This window comes from Ochotona princeps, unplaced genomic scaffold (assembly GCF_030435755.1).
Source record: "Ochotona princeps isolate mOchPri1 unplaced genomic scaffold, mOchPri1.hap1 HAP1_SCAFFOLD_2712, whole genome shotgun sequence".
NCBI lineage: Eukaryota > Metazoa > Chordata > Mammalia > Lagomorpha > Ochotonidae > Ochotona > Ochotona princeps.
The window spans coordinates 750-24112 of NW_026697426.1; the positions used below are offsets into that span (position 1 = coordinate 750).

At 49.0% G+C, this 23363-nt stretch overlaps 1 pseudogene; it reads right to left on the minus strand.

Moving 5' to 3' along the window:
• Nucleotides 1-22853: 22853 nt before the first annotated feature.
• On the minus strand, nucleotides 22854-22967 carry LOC131478954 (U2 spliceosomal RNA; annotated as a pseudogene).
• Between the last annotated feature and the right edge of the window lie 396 nt (nucleotides 22968-23363).

The following is a 23363-nucleotide window of genomic DNA, read 5'->3' on the forward strand; positions in this document are numbered from 1 at the left end:
GTTCATCTCACAGAATCGATGAGGAGGAAATGAAAAGCTGCCACCGGAGGTATATTCCATCGGTGTGTTCATACGCAGATACATAATGCGGAAACAAGCCGGGCATGCAGTTGCCCTTGGGTACTTTGGACATTTCTCATTGATCTACGAACAAATGCTGTGAACGTATTCCTCTTCTATAATCCACATGAGACTTCGATCAGTTCTGCCGAATACACAGACGTATACCTGTGCATAATTCATCAGAGGAGAAAGTGTCCATATAGCGAGAGTGAGAGAGAGAGAGTTAAAGAAAGTGGGTGGGGATCCAAGTAAAGCATATGTGTGCATATATGTATGTGTACACAGAAACAACCGTAGGTGCATACGAAGAGGACAAGAGAGAGAAAATTGACAGTCGATATTATATGTACGCCACAATGGGGAGAAGGACCTTATTACATGAACATACATGTTTGAATAAGTGTAATACATTTATACGCATATGTATATATGTATATGTTTATTGTGAGGGAAAAAGAGAGAAAGAATGTACATCACATACGTCTACGTGAATTGACGTACTGCTTATATGCTTGTGTGTGTGTGTATGGGTGTGTGTGTTCACATATAGATATATATATGTATATGATGACGATTACTGCTCATATGCTTGTGTGAGTGCTTTTGTATATATACATATGTACGTGTACAGATATATGCATGTAGATGTGACAGAAAGATGTGAAGGAGATAAAAGAACACACAGACCCTTAATAGTTGATGCACATGGAGATGAGCGATGTTCACGCAGTGTTCTCAGTCGTATATTCTTCGCAACAGATAGAGACTACATGTGCCGGTCTTTGGTTGGAGTGTACATACACTTGGCACTGTCATACTGATGTCAACTGTCCGCACACGGGATACATCTACGCGAAGTGACGAATACTGTTCATATGCTCGTGTGTGTCTGTCTGTCTGTCTTTCTGCTTACATGTATGTATGATGAGGATTACCGCCCATATGCTTGTATGTGTGTGGGTGTGTGCTTTTGTGAGTAATGTGGTAGACACACCACTATGCATATGGACGCGCTGTTACTTCGGTCGCAACATAGCACCTTTTCTGTCTGTTCGCGCTGCGCACTGCGTATGACTGTTACAGTCCTTCATGACTGAGCTGAGCCACTACATTGGACCCAACAGGGACATCCCTGCAGGCGACATTGGCGTGGGAGTGAGAGAGATCGGATATTTATTTGGACAGTACAAGCGTTTGAAGCGCGGGCAGTTTGAAGGAGCCCTTACAGGCAAAGATACAAATTGGGGAGGCTCACAAATGCGCCCAGAAGCAACTGGTTATGGTTGTGTCTATTTTGTACTGGAGGTTTTAAAAGCACAAGGAAAGGTATCAGGCATGCTGTGATAACTATATATATGCTTGTATGCGTCAACATAGTGTGTGTGTGTGTGTCTCTTGCAACACTACATATATATGTAGATATGTGTTTATATGTATATATGTTGTGTATACATGTTTATATGTGGATGTATGTATATATGTAACTATTATGTATATATATATATATGTATACTCGTTTGTCGTGTCATGTAGGGGAGGGAAGAAAAGGACGTTCGGAGTGGTTTCTTTGGAAGATACAACTGTTAAGAGCAGCATACGAGGAGAAGACCCCTTCCCTAACAGCAGCAGCTCTGAAACATAGATGAGCACCTACTCTTCAGTCTGTCTCTGTCTGTGCGGGTGTTGTTCGTGTAGATGTTTCACGGTCTCTCTGTGTAGTGGTGTCTGCTCTGCACAACCTGCGAAGACACTTCAAGTCCAAGCTTGTATGCATACACATAAATATATATATATGAATATATACATGCGAATTGATATAAATACTCATATGTATATTTATGTATACACTGTTGAATATGTATATATGAATATATCATATATATATGTAAATATATGTAAGTACAGATCAGAATATATATACAAATGTGTATATTATTAAATATGTTGTTATATTTATATGTGTTGTGACCATTAGACCTGTCAAGTGCAGACACTCCGTAAGAGTGGAGACAGCATAGAACAAAATTATGGGTCTTCTGGGCATTTAGTTAACTCTGTTGTAGATAGTGTAGTAGACACTACTAATCGTATGAACGCGGTTAGTCACCTCTTGCAGCAGTCTCTCATAGCCCTTTTACTTGCTGTACTTATCATGCCATACATTTGCAAGCGTGCACACAGAGCGATGGCGAGTCATCACATATATATATATATATTTATAGATAAATAGATAGAGAGGTAGAGAGATACAGATATAGATATGGCTATAGATATATCAGGCGATATACGTATAGAGTGAGATATAGACATATATACATATAGGTTTAGGTATATCTTTATATATATGTATAGATATTGACGGTAAGTGTGGAGAAAGTTTAGGTGGTGCAGCTTCGCTGGAAGCAATCAGTGATGAATTGTGTCTAGCAATAACGGTCGATAGTGTCCTGTGCTCGACGGGGCTGAGACGCCGGGCTGCGACGCACTCCAACACATTGAAGCGTAACTAACAATATCACTCATTCACAGTTGCTGTAATTGGCAGCAATTTTAGCCTACCCTCTCGATACGTAGTAGGGGAGGGAAGACGTAGAGCATGGTCCCTGTACTTGAAGAGCGCGCTACCGATCATATCTGCAGACATTCATCGTGTTGTCAGTGCTTTTCTGTGTATGCCTTTAATAGTGCGATATGCCGTTATAGCATATGGGGAAAGCCCGCTACACATTGTTTCCGAGAGGGAGGCCTGTCTCACTGTGCCCCTTGCGCTAGCTGCTGGTGAAAGCGCATGCAAGCATACCCGCTCATGCGGGCTGATTTGTGTGTGTTAGTGGTGTGTGTAATAGTGAAACGCTTTGCATTATTGTCAGCAGTTGGACTTACATACTACCAAGAGATTTTCTGTCAGAGTCAAAATATCTTTCTGCAGCACTTCATGCACATTTTTGGTGACAGTGCGTTTACTCTCCAGTACTACTGCTGCTGCTCCTCCTCCTGCCGATGCTAGTGCCACTGCTGCGGTGTGCAGGACGGTACGCCTACTTCGATGGACTCTGCATCTAGCCTTCACGCTGATGTCGGTGATATGTTTTTTGCTGCGGGGCAGCTGCTGCTCCTACTGTTGCTACTACTGCTGCTGCCGTTACGACTGCTGCTGCTGCTGCTGCTACAAGTGCTGCTACTGCTGCTATTACTATTTTCGCTGCTTGTTCCATCATCACTAATGCACCAGTCTCTGTACACTTCCATCGGCAGTGTGCTCACTTTCAGTGGTGATGCTATCACAACTACTGCTGCTGCTACTACTACTACTGCTGCTGCTGGTGCTTATTATCTCACATCAGTGTTGGAGAACGCGGGGCCATGAGTTAATGTTAAGACTGTTGCTGCTGCGTGCATGACCGCACGGAGAGCCCTTCCTCGCCCATGTGCAAGTACTCATACACGGTAGAGGTGGTAGTGCATATCGCTGTCTCTCCTTATCAGTGCGAATGCCGCATCTGTAGACCTCAAAGTACTCTACCGTCCGTGGTTGTATGCTGGTGTACTGCTGATATCTGCTGCCGCTGCTGTTGCTCCATAACGATAATTATGATAACAGCGCGCCTTTGCTCTTCCTCTGCGTTACTGAAGCTTCCTTCCCATATGTCTTAAGGTCCTGGTGTTGACACGCGTCTGCATGCAGATGTGTAGTGGGCACGTAGTAGCGCGAGGGTGCTTCGATGTCCGCTGGATGACTGTGACGACTATGCTGTCGCCATGGGAGGAGGTCGCCCTCTACAGCAGCTGATCATGTTTGCTGTCTCATCGGTGCCTTCTTTCTTTCATTTTCTCTTTCTTTTTTTTGCTCTCACTCTCTGTCTCTCTTTTCCTCGCTTCTCTCCGTCTCTTTCTCTCGCCACTGTGTGTGTGCCTGCTAGTCCTCTACGCTGCCTGCGCTCTCATGATAGTCTCGAGTCTGCGGGACGGAAGATCTCCGTCGACTGCGTCCATCGAATATTCACTCCTTGTTGATGGAAACGCTGTGATATATACGCTCCGTACACTCGTACGCCAATTACTGCCGCTGCACAGTGATACACACGAAATGTGGCTGCGTCGGAGGCCACCGCACAAGAGGGGGAAAGGGTACCGTCAATTCCTGTCTTCTTTATGTGGCTTCTACACCGTGCAGGCGTTGTGGTGGCAATACGTTGGTAACATGGAGATGACTGGGAGACGGTTTGCATGCTGTAATTTCTCGCCCGCTGCTGTCTTACGCTTTATGTGTTTCTCCGCGCGTGTCGCTGTTGCTGCAGTGGTGCTGCTGCTGCTGACTGCACATACGTTCTGCTCGTCATGTCAAAACTGTCGACGAGGCAATGCAGGCAGTGCTCCAATCGTTGCTTTTCCTCCTTACACTTATCACTGTTGTTGTTGTTCTGAGACTTTCGGCACGTTGCTTCTGCCTCTGCGTTTGGAAAGACGACGCCGGCTGCTGCTGACCGCATGTGCACAAACTGAGGGGGTTTCGCATGTATGCTAGATAACGGCTGGGTCGTGATTTGCTCTCTTGTGTCTGTATCGCGCGGCTGCTGACACCTTCATGCTTTCTACATGCCGTGAGGGGGACGGAAGCTGCTGCTGACACAGCGTTCTACAATATTACATCCAAGAATATATATCTCCCTCAGCCGGATTGCCGCTGCCGTTTCGCCTCCACGAGGACGTCACTGAAAGAAAATGGTAGAAACATATCTCCAGACACTTCAGTGGGCATAGCAGGCTAAATTTCTCGAGTATAGGTCTTTTGTTTTGGTCTTCGGTATTTCCACGCTCTGCCACCGCTGCTGTCAAGACGACATCAACACTTCTATCCATATACATATATGTATGTACGTATATGTCACTTATATATATGTACTACGTATATGTCTTATATGTCCTGACATACTTTACATGTGTATTTATATATATACATATATATAACAGGTATATATATATGTGAATATGCTACATATATGTATAGATATATATATCTATTTATATATGCACAGGGCGAGAGCCTCCGTTGCTGGTATGTGTCTGGGTGACTATGATACCACTACGACTTTTTGGTCTACTAAGGCTGGTATCCTAATACACGTGAACAGTCTCACCTTTTTTCCTAATAGTTGATGATGTGTGCTGCAGTCGTCTTCCACATTGAGATGGTAATGGTAGTGTTTTCCATGTGTCATTGGTGCTGCTGCTAATGCCAGTTGCTGCAATTGCTAGCTCTGCTGCTCTGTTGCACGTGCTGGTACTGGTGCATTGATATTTACTTCTTGCATGAAGTTGTAGCCAGGACTGCTGGCGCCGCTCCTCCTGCTAATAAGGTCCTGTAGGGCACAGTCCCTACTGCTTAACTCCACCTTCGCGTGCGGGGCATGTGTATGTGTTTTCCCTTGATGAATTCAGCCTGAAAGTCTCTCTAAGTGCCGATGTGCACTGAGCGGCAGCGGCAACGTCGCTTTATACGCAGGAGAGAAACTTGCAGCTCTTGATGCAACAGTTCTTACCTTCAGTGATAGTAGTGGATACGTTACTAAAGAAGGCGGTTTTACTATGGAGGATATTCAGAGACTCAAGCAAATCAAGGAAGGAGATCCAAGCACTAGAATATCAGAATTCGCCAAGGCAAGTCGCACAGCAACACGCCTACATGCAAAATGTAGCTTCAAACATTCTCATGTATATGCTCCGTGTCATAATGCCAAGTCTCCAGGCTGCCAGTAGCAGTCGGTGTGTGCAAGATATAACTGCAGATGTTTATCTGTACAGTTGTTTCTGAAGTTTAGTCTCTGCATGGATTCAGTCTGCAGTTTGAAATACTTGGTGTCTTCGTTTGCATACGCTCTGGTGTGTAGACACTGCGTCAGCACCACTCGTATGTACAGCCTGCTTGAAAACAGTGCACTGTGGAAATAACCAGATGATGTACTTTCTTTCCACTTAAATGTGTATAAGTTCTGGTATGTAGACAGTGCCCTCACACCTCTGGACAACTCCGTCTTCAAACGAAGCGCCCTGTGTACTTCTGTGCGTATACATCACGCCCACCATACGTATTCAAAGCTCGATGCACAAGCCATCATACGATATGCTTCGTGCCTACGGCTGCACACCCTGTGGTGTACATACACTGCACCTATACCACTGGAGATAACGAACACTAGACCCAGAGATGTTCATTTGGATTTGCACTGGTGTTTCACTGCGCTGTGTCCACACCCAAACATAGGCCGCGCGCTGAGTCGACGTACGTGCGTATGTATTTTAGTGTGCTAACATGTGTGAACTCGAGTGACGTATGTACAGCCGCTTAAAAGGTTTTCTACATACCGCATGAATGGAACGTCTGGATGCTCGTGAGTGATTGTGCACTAGTCTCAAAAGACGGTAGGTATCGATGCTCCCCTCTAAGGTAGCTGGTGAATGCCGACGAAATGTTCATCTGACGCAGTGCATCTGTGGAAATGAGTGTCTGTGGGTGTGTGTCCGTCTGTGTGTTTATCTGCACGTGCTCATATCAGCGACCTCACCACCTACGTAGCTCGCAGGTCTCCATGATATGTATATCATCACGTGTCCTCCGTGGATCAGTGGGTCTACTACCTGTTTTACGAGCGTGTCTACGACGTCTATGTCTACACAGTGCGCTGCGGCACCACTCTATGGACCGTTTCAGGACCCACACATCGGCCACAACACACGTGGACAGCGTGCCACATTGGTCTTGCACTGCCTCTTCGCATATTGTAGAATCTCCACTTTCTATAGCTCTTCCGTATATCTACGCTGGTATATGTGCCGCCATACCCATGTCGCTCCTGCGTGTGCGTATTGTGTGTGTGTGTGTGTGTACGTGTGTGCCTGTCTGTGTCTCTGTGCGTGTCAGCGAGCGCGAGGCAGATCCAACGCGTTCGCGTCATGTCACTGGAGCGGTCGTGTTGTACGCATCTCCGTCTGCACCGCAAACAGCAATCATACACACGATAGAAAGTGCAAGTACATCTAACAACGCGGGGATATGCTTACGTGATCACCGCTAGCAGCTACTCGCACCACCACCGCCACCACCAGCTGACGGCCCACTTTCACCAGCAGAGATGGTGTTGAAAAACATTGCGTTATTCTCTACAAAAACGAAAACTTACACAGCCCAAAGTTACTAATAACCAGCTGTTTCCCTTGAGTCAAAGTATACCGTAAGGTCCTTGACGTTTTACCAAACGCTCGTTCTGACATAGATGGATTATTCTGATGCTGGCTGAAAGCTATCATCATGCGCTAGAACCCGCTGGGGCCCGTTGTGTGCTGCCACTCTGCATGGCACCATATTCTTTCCAGTATGGGAGAGCGATAAATGCAAATCCTGTATACGAAGAAGTATTGGAAAAACCAGCTTTGCAGCCTGTTCACTTGTGAGGGCACATGTATGCGTCGTGACTTGATTCGAAACGTGCCTCAGCGCACGGTGCAGACGAAGCCGTTGTAGAGACGCTCAACGTGCATATACGAGTGTTCCTTCAACGTATCTGCCGGAGGTGTACATGCGCATGCGACCCCTTCTACTGCTTTTTTTGCGACACACACACATACCCACAAATGCTACTAGTGCTCTTTCTGAGCCACTGGAGGAAGGCTTCTGCACTCAATGTGCATACATATATATATTATGGGTGTCTTTACGCCGAAATCCACACACACACTCGCACACATACGAAGAACGTTTGGGGCGTGAAGTCATATATGACGACTATTTCGTCGCGAAGAACAACCGCGACGTGTGTGCTTACTAGGCAGCTATCTTTTCATAAAAAATATATCTACTATCCGTCAGAAAGGTCTGTTAGTTATCTCTGGTTGACATACATGCCTACCCCTGGTCAGACCATGTTATTGCCGCAACTCACCCACCACATTCCTCTCCAAATAAAACTATATACATATAGGTATATATATGTATATGTTGCGCCTAGAGCGTGTTTGTGTTTCGCTACATTGTCTGTGCAGAACATTTTAGAGCAGCCTCGTGGTACTGCTACGAAACGTTTGGTATGCATAGTGCCTGGTACTTAGCAAGCGTGGGAGTACCGACAATCATACGTCTCCTGTGCGCTGCGTTAAGTCACTCCGTTCATGTCGCCCACGACCTCTTTACGTGAGACTATGTACATTCAGAAAACGGAAAGCTGTCGCCACTTGTTACGAAGGTCCTCACGACACGCAGGCTTGTGCCTCGAAAGTCATAGGAGAACTCACACGGGTATTTGTAAGCAAAGGGAGAACTAAACCGGCGGGGGGGCTTTCTCGCGTAATGTCCGCTTCCCGCTGCTTCTCCTACCGCCGCGTTCTGCGAGAGAGCTCGAGTGTGCAACAAAGCATGTAATTTATTTCCGAACTGGCGGACGTGACCGCCAGGTAGTTCTGCTGTCACAGCGCCGTTGCTGCTCTCCCATGCGAGAAAGGGAGATAGTCATGCCGGAGCTGTAGCGGCGGGTCCTTGTGCTGCTTGTGAAGTCTCCTCCTGTGCTGCTCCGGTGAAAAACCTCCTGAAAGTCCTGTGTTTTTCCCACCATCTGTGCCTTTCCCTTATCCACACGTCTGCGTATTTATATGTATATACATATGCATGTATCTGGATATGTACGTTTATATATTCATTGGCCACTGGGTCTCACCCTCTTTTTCTCTGGCTATGTGTGTGTGCGTGTCTATCTTTGTGGGTCAAAGCCGTGTAGATAAGTCAGTAGAGGTGTATATAGATTTACCAGTGGGTCTCACCCTCCTATTTTATTCTGGCTGTGTATGTGTGTCTATGTGGATTGAAGAGGGTAGGTATACGGACAGACATGTGTGCCTCAGCCCCCCCCGCCTCTTCGCCTCGACTGGTATGGCTTTAGATAGTCACGTATACTTACGGCGCTGTGTCAATTTTTCGCCCAGTCGCGCCGTCAGGATTATCTTCTATATCTGTGAATATGTGTCTTTACATAATACTAGAGTATGCGTGCTACAGACATAGCTCTCTGCGCAGGACCTGAGCGTGCGTATGAGTTGTGTGATTTTCTGCTCAGACTGACGACAGAATTCTGTATGTGCACGACCAGAGACCGTGGGAAGTGCCATGCGAAATTGCCTTCCCGTGTTCCACCCAAAACGAAGTCGCAGTGGAAGATGCTGAAAATCTTGTGAAGAACGGTTGCCGAATTGTTGCTGAGGGCGCCAACATGCCGTGCTCTGAAGGTGCATCACAATTGTTGAAAAGAAGTGGAGTTATACTCTGTCCAGGGAAGGCAGCTAACGCCGGTACGCACGTTCTCATGCCCAAAAGAGAAAACGGCAGGCGCGGGTCTCTGCTTGGAACATAACACGTCGGGAGCGGTGTCTTGTCGACAGCTGGCAGACACACACTGTCTCTCACAGCCCGGACAAAAGCTCTCCATCGCACAAAAACTATTACATCCCTCAATGCACGAAAATCAGCGGCGTTTCTCTCACACACAAACCATTAGACCATACAGCTGCTGTTGGTATGCTGCTATCCTGCCGCTGCGCATACATCAGTGGGCAGGTATTGTTGCAGGTATGTATACAACATACGTGGCACTACTGATTTGAAGTTCTCGTCGCCTTCTCTAACACGCTTCCATGCTCACGCAAGCACGGCCCAGGGAGTTACACACTAGCGACAAGTGTATCTCATGTTTCCCTCCTGTCGCTGCACTCGGGTTCGAGGGGCGGGGACGGCAATGCCCGTGAATGGCTTCGGACGCACTTGGAACACAGGTGTGACCTGTCTTCTCTGACGTTCACGACTGTGACGTTGCCCAGCTATAAGCAGAGAAGACGGTCGGTACGCACTGTGTGTGCTTCTCTGAGTCTGTTCTTCTCAAGAACCCACGTGTAAACAACATGTACTTGCGCGGGCGCAGGCCTTCTTGTGCCATATATACACATATATTTACACGTACGTTGTATATATATAGGTACATATATTTATAATCTCTGAGTGCGTATCCGTATACACTTCAATAAAGTAAAAGGACTTGAAGTTGTATCTAATACCTCGATTTGTACCTGAGCATATGATTATCCTAGGTTCAAGTCTACTCATACGTAGAGACAATTCATCTGAGCGCGCGCCAATGAAACACTTCTCATTGTTGAAGTGTATATATGTATGTAAATGCATGCATTCGTAATTCCCGTTATGTATAATTACTCCCATCCGGGCATCTGCTTGGGGGACCCGTCTGGTCCCTCTCCTAAGATTCGCTGCAGCAAACACGTGAATGCATATAGACATATATGCCTGTATATACTATGCTCAATTGCGGGATTTGGCGCAAACATAACTGTACTCAGTCAGACCCAGGCTAACAGCTAACCTACTCGGTCTGTATTGGTCAGTCCCCTCTAACAGCGAGTCACGAACGGTATACGTATTAGCGTCGTAGTGCTGCTCTTACTTGGAGTGCGCATGGAGTAGCACGTATCTCGTAGGGCAAGCATGTCTACAACGGTACATACTGCGTGATTCCATATATATCTACTTAAGTGGGCTTCCACTGCAAGTTTGACTTATATAATCAGCCTAATGGTTGCAACCTGAGGGTCGGTAAGTGGCTATTTTGATACGATCGACCTGCCTCTCCACACGAAGTAGCTGTGAGGCCGTCTGGGGACAGCATGATGCATACGCGCGTCTTCCCGTGAGCGCTCCTCCCTCATTTTCACACATCCTGTCAACGACAAACTGTTTACACGAGTGCGTCAGGCACTCACTGACCGCTTATTCTTGTATCTGACTGTAAGAGCACCAGTGTATAATGTCAGATAAGCGCGTCCTCACAACTGTTGTCCGCATTCGTGCGTAAACGCATCCTCACTGCTATTGTTCGTTGTCTCGCGCATGCGTGCTATTGTTTCAGCTACACTAGTGTAGCCGCGTCTTAACCACAGGCGGCTGCTTTCTGTTTCATGTACCGAGTGCCTTACTCGTATCCCAGGAATTCCTGTGCTAAAACTACTTTCACTGTACCCGCGCTCCTTACGCAGAAGCAATAGCTTTCTTACTCTTCCTGCTGATTCGGCTTTTCTTATTGCTTCGAATAACATTCGTTTGAAGCTGTGTGACTGTCGTTTGAGTAACGTGTATGCGATGTTCACCTCCCACTTGTACGGACAGGCACCTATCAGTCTCTTGAGTACTTGAATGCGTTCACTTCGTGCTATAGACTCTCTGTGCGCTTGGTATGACGGAACGCATGTACATGTAAGAGTACCCGTGATTACGTTTCCTCGGATCAACGGGTGTCATGTATTATAGGGTTGGCTATTGGAAATTGTGTGTGTGTGTGTGTGTGTGATTTTTTCGACCTATAAATGTGCGGGTGAGACGGAGCGGCAGAAGTGTGTACACGTACATACGCGCATACCGTATCGTCTCTCACGTGCGTGCTGCGTAGCCTCTACTTAGAGGGAAAACTGACGCGGGCTATTGCAGATCTTGAGTGCATGAAGTCAGACGTTCTCATCAGGAGGTGTGACGCGTGTGTCTCTTGCCACAATGGAGCTGCTGCAGGTGGAGTGGCTGTGAGCGGACTGGAAATGAGTCAGAATGCAATGCGTATAGAATGGAGCCGAGAGGTTGTAGACGAAAAACTACAGCAGATTATGGCGACCATTTTTGCAAAGTGCAGGGCGTATGCGACCCTGTATGGGAAAGACGAGTTTGACTTGGTCACAGGAGCGAATATCGCTGGTTTTATCAAAGTAGCGGACTGCATCATTGATCAGGGATTTGTCTAGAGGGACTTTTCAATATGCATGTAGGTGTATATATTTTGGATGGCTCGTGATACGTTTATTTACGCTGGCGGACCTTAGGTGTGATGACTTTCTTTGAAGAAGTGGTAATGAAAGGATGTTGCAAAGAAAGTGAAAGAGAAGCAGTACCGAAATACTGACGAGTCGCAATAACACGTGGGCGCACTCCCAAGCGCACATCATAGGGCAGCTAGAGGAGGAAGGAGCGATTGACAAGAGGAAGAGAGAGGATTAGAGGACAGTGGTAAAAGGATTCGGCTTGTCAGGCATTTAGTGCAAAGGATCAGTAAGGTAACTCATGACTAATACGGACAGTGAAGAGCGTGCGCGGAAATATGATGCATCTGGAGATAACTGGAATAACCATGCGGACTCGGATGGACAGTAAAACACAGCACAAGTGCGCGAAAAAAAAAGCGGCTTGCGTAACCCAAATTATGTGGTTGTATAGTTGGAGCGCGCACTGTTCGAGTTTTGAATACGGGAAAAGATAGCGCGGAAGCGAACATCGCCGCGGTATTGCTAGTTGCAACGAAGTGAGTTCCCCCTTTGAAAAGGAGATGCAGGAAGGAAAAAACGGTAGACTCCGAGTAGAACGAATCCTTCACAAGACAGAGATGGGAGCATAGAAGGAAACGAAGAATTCGAAGGCACACACCATCTAAACGGTTGTGGCCGATATCTGCATCAGCAAACATGTGCAAGAGACTGTGCTCCCTTCAATAAGAAATACATGATCACGGTCGGCATTGCATGCCTGATGACTCTAAAGAGGGAAGTCTTGATATTTAAGGTGTCTGGCTTTATCCCAGGCGCGGTGGATGCAGCCGCGTGTCTGGTGGAGAAAAGGTGCTGAGCAGTAGAATCAAGAGATCGATGGACTGTCAAGAGAACTATATCTAAGCTGACGTAAGCAACGGTACTACTGCCGCTGACTCCAAAACACACGCGCATAGGAGTATAGAGAAAGGCGGAGTGGCATTTCAAGGAAGGCAGACGTAAAGGAACGCAGACGAGGGCGAGAGAGGAGGTGAAGGTAAATGAACGAGGTGCCAGATTATGTGATGAGCGAGTCGCGCTCCTTCCTGTTGCTGCGGCCGTTATTGCAGGTGGTGATAATACTGTTGTGGTCGCGGCCGGTGGTCGGACAGCTACTTCACCTCTGAGTTCTATGTAACATGGCACAGCTGCGTAGGCAGACGAAGTCGCGTTTCTTGGGGCCCTTACGCCTTGTCCGTTCAAGCATCTGAAAAAATTGCAGAGGAGGCAGCACGGAGTTTAGCAGTGCGTCAACAAAACGTCACTGTGCAGCGCGAGAAAGGCTCATTCAGAATCAACCTGTCTACCGGCGTTCAGCTTACGAAATAGGGATCTGGAGATTCAAGAGTAGACGGACTCTTTACGAACCAGTGGGCACGCAACCCAGTTGAAGATGTGTGGACGCGAGGTAGAGCACAAGTGATCGGCATAATACTGAGAGCCCCGCTGTGATACATGCGTGTAAGTTCTTCTGTAAACATACAATAGAGACTCTGACATACTTAGACGCACGTATGTTTTAGGCGCAGATGATCTCAGAAAACAACTTCTTTGAAATCCGAAGCGAAAAACCAAGGTTTGACCCACTTGTAATATGGGTATACCGTTGTACGATCAGGTCAACTTGAGTGCAAGAGTGTCTGTTCGTGTTCAAGCGCAATCCAGTTTATCACGTTCAGTCACTAGCGTCACTCAAGCTGTGAGCGTCTAATTTCTAGCAGTGCAGCGGTGTGGTCGCGATTGGGCGCCCGGAGATCAGACAAATATCTATGCTCACGCACCTAACCTTGCTTGCTGAAAACTTGCATGATCGCACTTTTAAATTGATGCAGGTCTTGATATGACAGATAATTCACCTAACTAGTTAAGTAGCGACGCAAGCACTTAAATAGCTATCCACACAGCGTGGCGCGTGAGATTACCTTGGTGTTTTTACACTTAGGAGATGACTGCTGTTGACTTCACACCTTATGCTTCTCGAGAATTAGTGCTCCGCAAACCCATGACGCCTCCAACATGAAACTGATAAGGTTGACGTTGTCAGAAGCAAGCCCTTATAAGTACTCCTGCTACACGGGAGCTCCGCTCGATCCGTTGTCTATCTAATCCTGTCGTTTGAAGTGCGCACGTACGTTTCCTGAGGCACTTGCGTGCTTGTCCCCTCAATCACATGGGCCCCCATACATGAGAGTGATATACCTGTATAGTCCGAATCTACCTAGACGTGCAACTGACCCTGATAACACAAGTCATGACATGGTCGTGTGTGCGTATGTCCGATTGCACGTACGCACGTTGCTCCGTGTACCTATGCAGGCGCTTAGCAGACGAAATAGAACGCACGCTACTTAAGTCACCATAGCGACAGAACTGATACGCCAGGAATTCAGAGCCTTATGCGTGCACTGGATTGAGCACTCGGATGCGCAGGCCCGTCGTCATGAATCAGTCTTGCGTGTGGACCCGGAAACTGTGTAGCACGTCACTGTGCCTCGGTGAGACGTAGGCCCGCCTTAATCTGAAAAGCGTAGATATCCACCCTGCGTTTCACACGACGCGTGCCCCTGAGCGTCTAGAGTTCTGACTATCCTGTTAGGACAAGCGCGGTATGCATACACTATTACAAGTGCACGAAAAAGTCACATGCATGGCGATATTCACGTGCACGAGGCACGGCTACGATGTGAAGATCGAAAACACGGGCTGCCAAGATAGACGCTTGTGTGGAACCTTGACGACCACACAGACATACAGGTTGTCCTATATCTTCGCTTACGCTGAAGATTGCTCGAGTGCAAAGCAGAAGCATTTGTCAAGCCCTGGATGATGTAACACAATAAATGGTGTTCCCTTCGCATAAAGACAGGGGTGGCTCAATCCTGCATTTCTCGCCTTCCGTTCATCTGCAGTCGGCACACGCAGTCCGAGCGAGTTTAAAGGCACGTGAGACACACAGAGAGGGCACGCTAGGCCTGATGCTCGGAAGGCCACGACCACGACTTCACAGTACTGCTGTGTCTGGTGTAGCAACACAGAGCAGAATCGACAATAATACAGATATGCCCATTCCGTATAGACACCTTATCAGCGCCCTCAGACGCGGATGCAACTTTTGGATCACTGACTGTCCCGAGAGACTGGGCCGTACCCTGGTATTGCTGCTTGGTGATCGCGATACAGTTCCACAGCACACGCAACCTCTTTATTAATGGCAATCCTGCCGATCAGATGGAGGGCTTTCCCAGGCCTTGACCGTGAAGAAGCGTCTGGTATTGTCTCGCATTCTCGTGGACGCCTGGTGTCCCTGGAACATGGCAGCTGATCTTCTCAGGCTGATCGGGATGTGGCGACGTACTCGGAATTTTATAATAAATGTATGTCCTCAGCGCTCTAAACCCAACCTGCCGCATGTCAGTGAGACACTTTTGTTTGAATGTACTAGCACGTGTCTCTCAGAGACTAATTTCCCAGCGCACAAAGAAGCGCCTCAAATTTGATTAAGGCAGTTGTTCTGGATCTCGATCATGGGACTACGTGTCCTGGAAGCTAGACTGCAAGAGAAAACAGTTACCTCTTTACTTCTCGAAATGAAGCAAGGGTTTCTACGAGCACGACAGAGCGGCTATCACCAGTACTATAAATGCGGCAGAAGACCTAACCGCCTTGCAGCCCATAGCGCTGTATGGAGCCATGATGTTAGAGAGAAGCCCATGACCTCAAGCACTGAGTGTTATACGCGGGTCGCCGTCCAGGACATCTGTCCCTGCTCCTTTTGAAAGCGCACTACACAGTAAGTGTCATTAGATTACAGCAGTGTACACTGGCAGATGACAAGAACAGTTACGCAACCGTCCGTAACGACAAATAAATCATGTAGACAGAAACTCTAGTACCGCTGTGGTGCTTACGTCTAAAAGGTACGGATGACGGCTTCACACTTCATTATACAAAGCCTAGACAAAAGCATTTCGCCCATAAAATCTCGAAGCCCAGCACGCTCGCAATCACGCAGGTGACACAGTATGAGGGAGAACTCGGGGCATCGATACCGCCATTCTCAGGAAATGCTCCACACGATACAATTCAGTGCGCAAGAAAACCGCAGGCAATGCACACGCATTTAATTTCTGTTCATCTCTTTGTGACGCTTGTTGGTGCGATCAAAACGATCACATAATCAACGTCCAGTTCGTCTAAGGCGGGGAAGCACTCCGCTGCATTCAGCGTCCGTCCTCATGTGGAAAGGACGTAGCTACACAAGAGAAACTCGTGTGACTGCCGAAACCGTTTTTTGCGGCATCGTCTAGGCACTGCTGCCCCACGCTTGCAGCAGAGTGAGCCCATATTGCAGTCTATAGACAGTGAATCGCTAAATAAGATGACTGAAGTGTGCTCAGTTCTCTCGGGGACCCTGGAGAATCCCCAATCGGTTTGAATGTGAACATAAATGAGCAAGACAGGGGCACTATTGAAAGCGCTCCAAAGCACGATTTCCTCTCTACCATGGTGTCCGCCTCTCGAGCGTTGTATTCCACCATTCTCTGTGCGGCGCATGTACTCTCCCATGCCCTTTTCGGGTATGGGCTCGCATACGACGTTCCTGTTCGATGGGCGTGTAGAGCCCAGTGTTGGCAAGGGTGCACACAACTCTTGCAAACGGTTCGCGAAGAGCCTTGATGCACCCCTCCCCCAGCACTATCGACCAACTTCTCGTATCACACGTTGCCTTTCAATATTTGCTGGGTAGTAGTGCGCATTCAGGCCTCTACGTAGGAACGGTAGACGATTACAAATACTGTAGCAGCATGTTACTTGTCCAATAGAACACTTTCGATGTGGGCGCTGTCATCATATCGACCGGAGTAGCAGTATGACCTCTGACGGCTGAATCCCTTAGTTTATTGGCCGAGTGCCACGTGTATAATGCACCCGAGTAGCAGTTGCGCTTTGTATTAGTACTGCAGCAGAATTATGCTCCTTTACAAGCGACTCTTCTCTAGTATTAAGACTGCAACTTTACCTAGCACACCCGCAGCTTGGTGCACGCACCTTGGGGTACTCCTTTTTGATAGAGTCAAAGTATTCTATGTAGGTTTAGGCCTATCAGTACATCAGGCTCCCTATGGGATTCATCTCATGGTGTGACCCCACTCGATCAAGCCGTAGAGCAAGTTGGAAGTTTTAGCGCTGCGCCAGTTTTAGCTATTTCACTTTCCTGCTCCTCGCACTTCTTCCTTGCGAGCTCCTGCGGCTGCAGTTGAGCTCGACCTGTCTGCAAAAGTTACGGCGGTTGCTTCTCAATGCAAAGTATCCACGTGTTTTGTGCCTCCTAGCGAAATACAAATCGAAGGCCCACGTGTGTTTTCGCCGGTGGGCTGCTGTTACTGTGCGACAGGAAATGCACGTTATTGCTGTCCTCAGTGTTCGGCATTTGCGCAGAGTAATAGAGAAAAGCAAGCAGAGCGATGGTGTTGACTCGTCCCCCCTTACAGCGCCAGCACCGGCGTAGAATGAGAAAATTCCCTTCTGCGGTGGTGATGGACTCTTGCATAGGTTGCTCCAACCACCACGCGCCGATGAGGACCGTGGGAGGCCCATTTGCCAGCAATTTCAAAGAGTGCGCTCCTCGATCGCTTGTGATAAACACATAGAAGAACAGGAAACACTTCTATGATCTGCGAAAGAAAAAGCGGGAGCTACAAGAAGGCGAATTTGGGTCCGCGAGTACGCACGCTCCTGCTCCGGATTTGATATCTGCCGAATCTGCTGTCGCACTTGCAGCACTAAGCAGGATTATGTCAGAGGGCGCCAGTTGCCAGCAGCAGCCTATACATTGCTTGGCAATCGCAGAGCATCGCGGGCACAATGAACTCTGTGCAGTAGCATGTCAGACTTCACTGTAGGAGGGAAATCCTATATCACCAGGCGCCCACGACAACAGGTGACGCCACGGAGTACTGATTCAAGGTTTCCTATTCTGCAGGAGCCCTGTCAGACGGGATGCTGCCTGAGGGGCACAGTGTTGTGACCTTCTACACGGCGTGCAGTGGGTTCCAGACGCCCATCATTGTGGGCCCTCAAAGCCTAGCTCTTTAATTGTTGCTGATGTCTCCTCACTGGGTGTGCGATAGGACGCGGTGGACGCGCTAAGCCCATGCATTATCGGCGACCGCGATCTGCCCCCTGTCATTCAGACCTAAATCAGCAGTCGCTCCGATTGCGGTTGCAGCGCTGGAGAGCCGATGCACACACGCATACGCTTCTCACGGAACGGAGCTCGGTAAGAAGGCCGGTCAAAGGGGTTAGCACATTGCACGTTGTCCAGCGACTGCTGCTTAGCTCCTGTAGAAAATGACGAGCAGCAATTTCAGCACAATCTCAGTACCTCCGTAGAACTGCGCCATTCTAGCGCTGTGGAAGAAGAGCCGTCGCCGCGTACGAGGAGGCCTGTGCGCAGCGCGCAGTACAAATTCCAATCTTCCGCCCCTTTGCGCGGCATCACATAACAACAAATCGATGGTTCCATCCTCATAGGCGGGCGTGCGCCGACGGGGTTGTCAGCCGAACGAGCGTTTAGAAGCGGCGCAACAGGGTGAAAATGGAGGGGCTGTCTGTCTGCCATGCCACAGGTCACGGATGTATCGGTTACTGGCCTCCAAAAGCATCCGCTCAACGGCCTCCCCCATCTTTAAGGCCAGGTACGGATTCGTGCTTCGAGAAACGCATCTACAAGCTGCGCAGACAGAGCATGACATCGCAGACCCTGTGCGCGTTGAAGTCTCAAAGCACGGTTCTTTTTCATAGCACCGTTTCTGTGCAGCCAAGCACGAAGGCCGTAAGGGTAGTACGCCTGTTCTCAGTGTTCAACTGCTTAGCAAATTGTCTGTGCAGACCTCTTGATAATTTGTAGTATGTGTATGTCTACAGTGTAGTGCAGAGGACGTGGCCACTCGCCGCACGTGGAACGTGACTGATAGTCCTCTTGTGTGATACAGCCAGACGCCAGGCCTACGCGAGCGATCGCAACCATGGGTGCTCTGCGTGAAATATAGCTTGATCGCTGGTGTGCCCAGAGAAGCCGTAGACGGGCTAAGAGGAAATTTCGATCCCAGAAGTGGAAGGCGTTTCCAGAGACCTAACGAACCCAGGCCACGCTGCGCCGTCAGTCGCTAGTGGGCTAGCAGACCTTTCCCGTTGCATCGCAGGCGCACATATCGGCAACAATACTGCAGCAACAATGCTACTTCGGTGCGCTGATGCCTCTTGGGTGCTCGAATGCAAACCACTGTCCAGAAGACATGCGGCTTTACCCGTCCACCAGACATTTCTGCCAAGTGCAGCTCCGTGCCAGCGCCGAGGCGCCACAGGCACTTAGTTTCGGGTCGCTGCATCCTGTGAACAGAGGGAGATCGGCCTTCTGCTCTTCTTCATATGTAAAAAGGGAACGCTTTTAATATACACGCGCCCTCTTTTTTCAGTCTTTTGTAGCAGGCTCAACGCGGCACGGCGACGGCTTACGGGAGACTCTCACTGAGGCAAAGCACGTGCAAAATAGCAACGAGTAAGATCTAGGACGACAAAGTGGTACGACCGTTGCAATCACAGCGGAGTTCTGACGATGGCACGCCTGTAAACGATCTCTGCGCCTCCTGCACCGTGTCCACTCCTCGAGCCGACCGCGGCATACACTTCGAAGCTTCAGTAGTCGCACGAAACGTGGACAGCTTGTTATGGCTAGTAGCGTACCGTTCCTTCCCAATCGTTTCTGAAAATCGTGGTGCGCCCCATCGTGATTGCATGAATCACGGTGATGCTTTGGCCGAATTAATCGTATTTCATCGCCACTCACGCGTGGAAGAGGTTTTATCGTGTCGTGCTGGCCCACAAAGCTGCGGCGCCGCATGGACGCAAATACGAGTGCTCAGCGTAAGGCACTAAAAGTAGCGTAAGTTCTTGCACATCAGCTCATTTCCTGAAGTTTGTGAAAAGGCTGCAACACGCGAGTGTGGAAGTGCCTCTAACTGACACGGGAGGCAACAATGCTCGTGTGTGGTAGGCCAAACGCTGACTTCTGTTGGACCCCGTTGCTCCTGCGCACATCGCTTCTAGTCGAGACGCTTCCTCAGACGTCGGAGCGTAAACAACTACGAAACAGTGTAAACACCGTTGCCTCTTCTTGAGCCTTCAAGACCTTCCACCTATCTAACGCGCGCCACCCACTTCTCCTGATATCATTGTGACCAATATCCAGTGGAACTCTTTGCTTTGTAAGTTCACGTGCCGCACTGTATTCAATCTTCCGTTGTCCTTTTGAAGATGTGGCTTCAAAGAAAAGGAGGAATTTTATGCTGTTGAAGTTAAATGATAGCTTTTGTTTTTTGTTTGAGGTCACTATGACGAGAGCAATGAGCCGCTGGTGGCACACATTCAGATCCCTTTCAAAGGGTACCACTTCGAAGGTGATCAGGCTACATGACCAAGAGACCGCTTGCCACGTCACGGCAGGAGGACAGAACCACCCACAACGCGACTGCTTCCTTTAGTCGATCTCACAGCGCCATAAAAAGGAATGCACGTCTCTTACTACGGATCTCAGAGCAGGCGCAACACTTTCCGTTGTATTACGTCCTTCTCCAACTTCCTGACTTGCACGGTGTTGTTTGTAATCCTTGACCAAACCGTCGACCAAGCCCTCTGTCGCTGCCGGGGCACGACGTGGGTATTATATCCTCGTAGAAGCACCTCGAATCACGCAAGCCTGCAGTCGTGTTTTCCTCAGCACCTTCCGGTAGCTATAGACTCTAGCATAGCGCTCGGAGTCCCCCAGTTCCTTTAGAGTCTCGAATGCGTGTGTATGCACGCGAAGCAACAGGTGTGTGCACAGACAGCAGGCAATAGTGTCGACGTCAGCCGGTCGCCGTGTCCCGACCAACCGACCGGGACCACAAGTGGTGGCTTTACAGCGCGAAACATCGACTGGGCGAGGCTTACTTGGAATCCGACTGTGTAAACTAATACACACTGAAAAACGTCTGCGCGTATACTATAGATAATTCCCATGTACGCATACGCAAAGAAAAACGCGCGGCGGGGTTCAGCACAAAAGCGTTAGAACCACGCGTTGGCACGGAGGTGTGGTAGAAGCAGGCTACGTGCAGATGCGCACCCTGCGGTGAAGGCCTTCCTTCCTGGATACTATATGCTGCCGTCGGCTCTCACGTCACGCCGGATTCTCAGGTTGTTCCCGGGTGGCATATAAGTTGTAAAGCAATAAGCGCTGCGGACGCACGCATCTAGCATTCTGAATAGTAACAGCGCACGCATGCGTCTAGCGTTCCAGATAGTAACAGCCACCTTAGGGTACACTGAGCTGTGAAGCACGAGCATAGCAAAGCAACGACACTGTCATGCCTGCATTAGCTTTCTAAGTGCCTGAGTCGCTCTTGCTTCTACTCACACCCTCCAGTCTCTTACCCGTGTTCAAGGCAGCCGCGTTCCTGCATGCCATAGTGTGCTCCTGCAGCATGCGATAATGTGCTTCTGCAGCATGCGATAGTGTGCTTCTGCAGCATGCGATAGTGTGCTCCTGCAGCATGCGATTGTCATTTCGAAAACGAGCAGGAGGAACCAGCACCATGCATCCAAATAGAGTGGAAAGTAGAGCGCGTAGCGATGGGCTCATCATGATCGGGGCGGCGGCTGGACACCAAAAAGAAAAGAAACCAGTGTTTCACCCTCTGCAAACGACATCTCTGTGGACCTTGTATCGAATATTCAGATGCTTTTTCGCACTTGTCTAAGCTCGTCGGTACTTAAGCTCAGTCGACACGACTGCCAGTATCTTCGGCGGAAGCATACGTACACCCAGCGCCGGCGCGAAGACCCCCCATCTATGCATATGCAACTGCACTACGAATAACGGAGCTTTGTCAATGTTTCAAGCTCTGAAAAAGTGTCATCAGTCGGCTTGAGGGATTGTGCAGGAAGGAGCAAGCGACCAACGGTGGGCTGCCGTCAGATGGGAGCACCGAGAACAGGTGCTATAGCGAGGGCGTGGCTTTTTTTTCAAAACTCGCGGTTCCTTCACCACCGGCAACCAAGTCTGCAGAGTGCACATTATCGACCTCCGCGTATATAGCTGTGACGTACATAGTTACAGACGCCCATGCAGTGGTAGACCGCGTAGCCTACGGCGTCTCTGTGTCACAGCTGCAGCCCACCGTGGTATTCACTTTTGTACGAGTCCCCCGATTCCCCACTCTTCAGCCCGATGACAACGGCATGCGCTTCGGCTGACCTGAGGGAAGTGAGCATGTTTCCTGATTCCAGTGGCCCTGGTGGCACAATGGCGCTTACCCTGCCTGTGTCATGGAAGACGGTGGCCCCACCTGCGGTGGACAGGATGCCGCCTCGGTGTATGGCTACCGGCTGCTCTTCTTGAAATTTCTCTGGCTTACGGCAAAGCCCCTCGACATCAGAAATCCGCTTTTCAGGTCTTACGGATTGAGAAGTGTAATTTGGCTCTTCTCCCCATTCATTTTTGCTGCTCAAACATTTTCAAGCCGTGGCAAAGATTTATACCGTCCGAATTGCCTTCCAGGGCGCAAACACTGCATGCCTCGCCAGAGTTGCCGTCTTGTCTCGGATGCTGAAACACGTCCGACGTTGCGTAAAACGCTCCGTCCACGGTGTATTCGGCCAGTGGAAAGGCATCTTAGGCTGCTACAGGCTAGCAGGTGAACAAGGAAATCTGCCTCGCGGTTAAGTCGCACAGGCCTCTCCTCCCGTGTGCGTCGTCCTTACAACGTCTGTTTGGTCACCCGAAAGACCGTGCTAACAATTCAGTTATGACGACTCCTCCAACGCGGCAAAGCATCGTTACCGGATCATGCGTCGTGGTGTCCCCACCAAAACTTTTGTCACATAAGTGGATCCAGTTGGATCCATATCAGTAGCAACACTGATTAAAACCGATAGTACGCTTGATCATAGCCAAAAGGCGGAGAGGTCGGCCGCGGCATTTTTTCACCAGTACCGGACAGTGCTCCCCAATAATTAGTCGGCTTGCGAACGCCCACACATCATCTTGAGAAGACTACCCCCGGTAGCTCGAACCGTCAAGTCGTTGCACTCCGGACGGTAAGCAGGAGCAGTGAAACTAGTCTTCAAGGCAAAGAAGAGCTTCCCTCTTGATAAGAGGTGACGATGTCACCCGAGCATCTTTTGTAGCACGGAAGATTTCGGCAAGACTTCGCACTCCTCGAGGTCGCCGACGTCCGCTAGTCACATATTATCCCGTGACAGTTCTTACGCTTGGAAGACTCCTAGGCTTGCGACTCAAGACGAATCGTATCACGATCACGTACCGTAGACGGTGAGGTCCCCTCGATGAAGTTGTCCTTCCT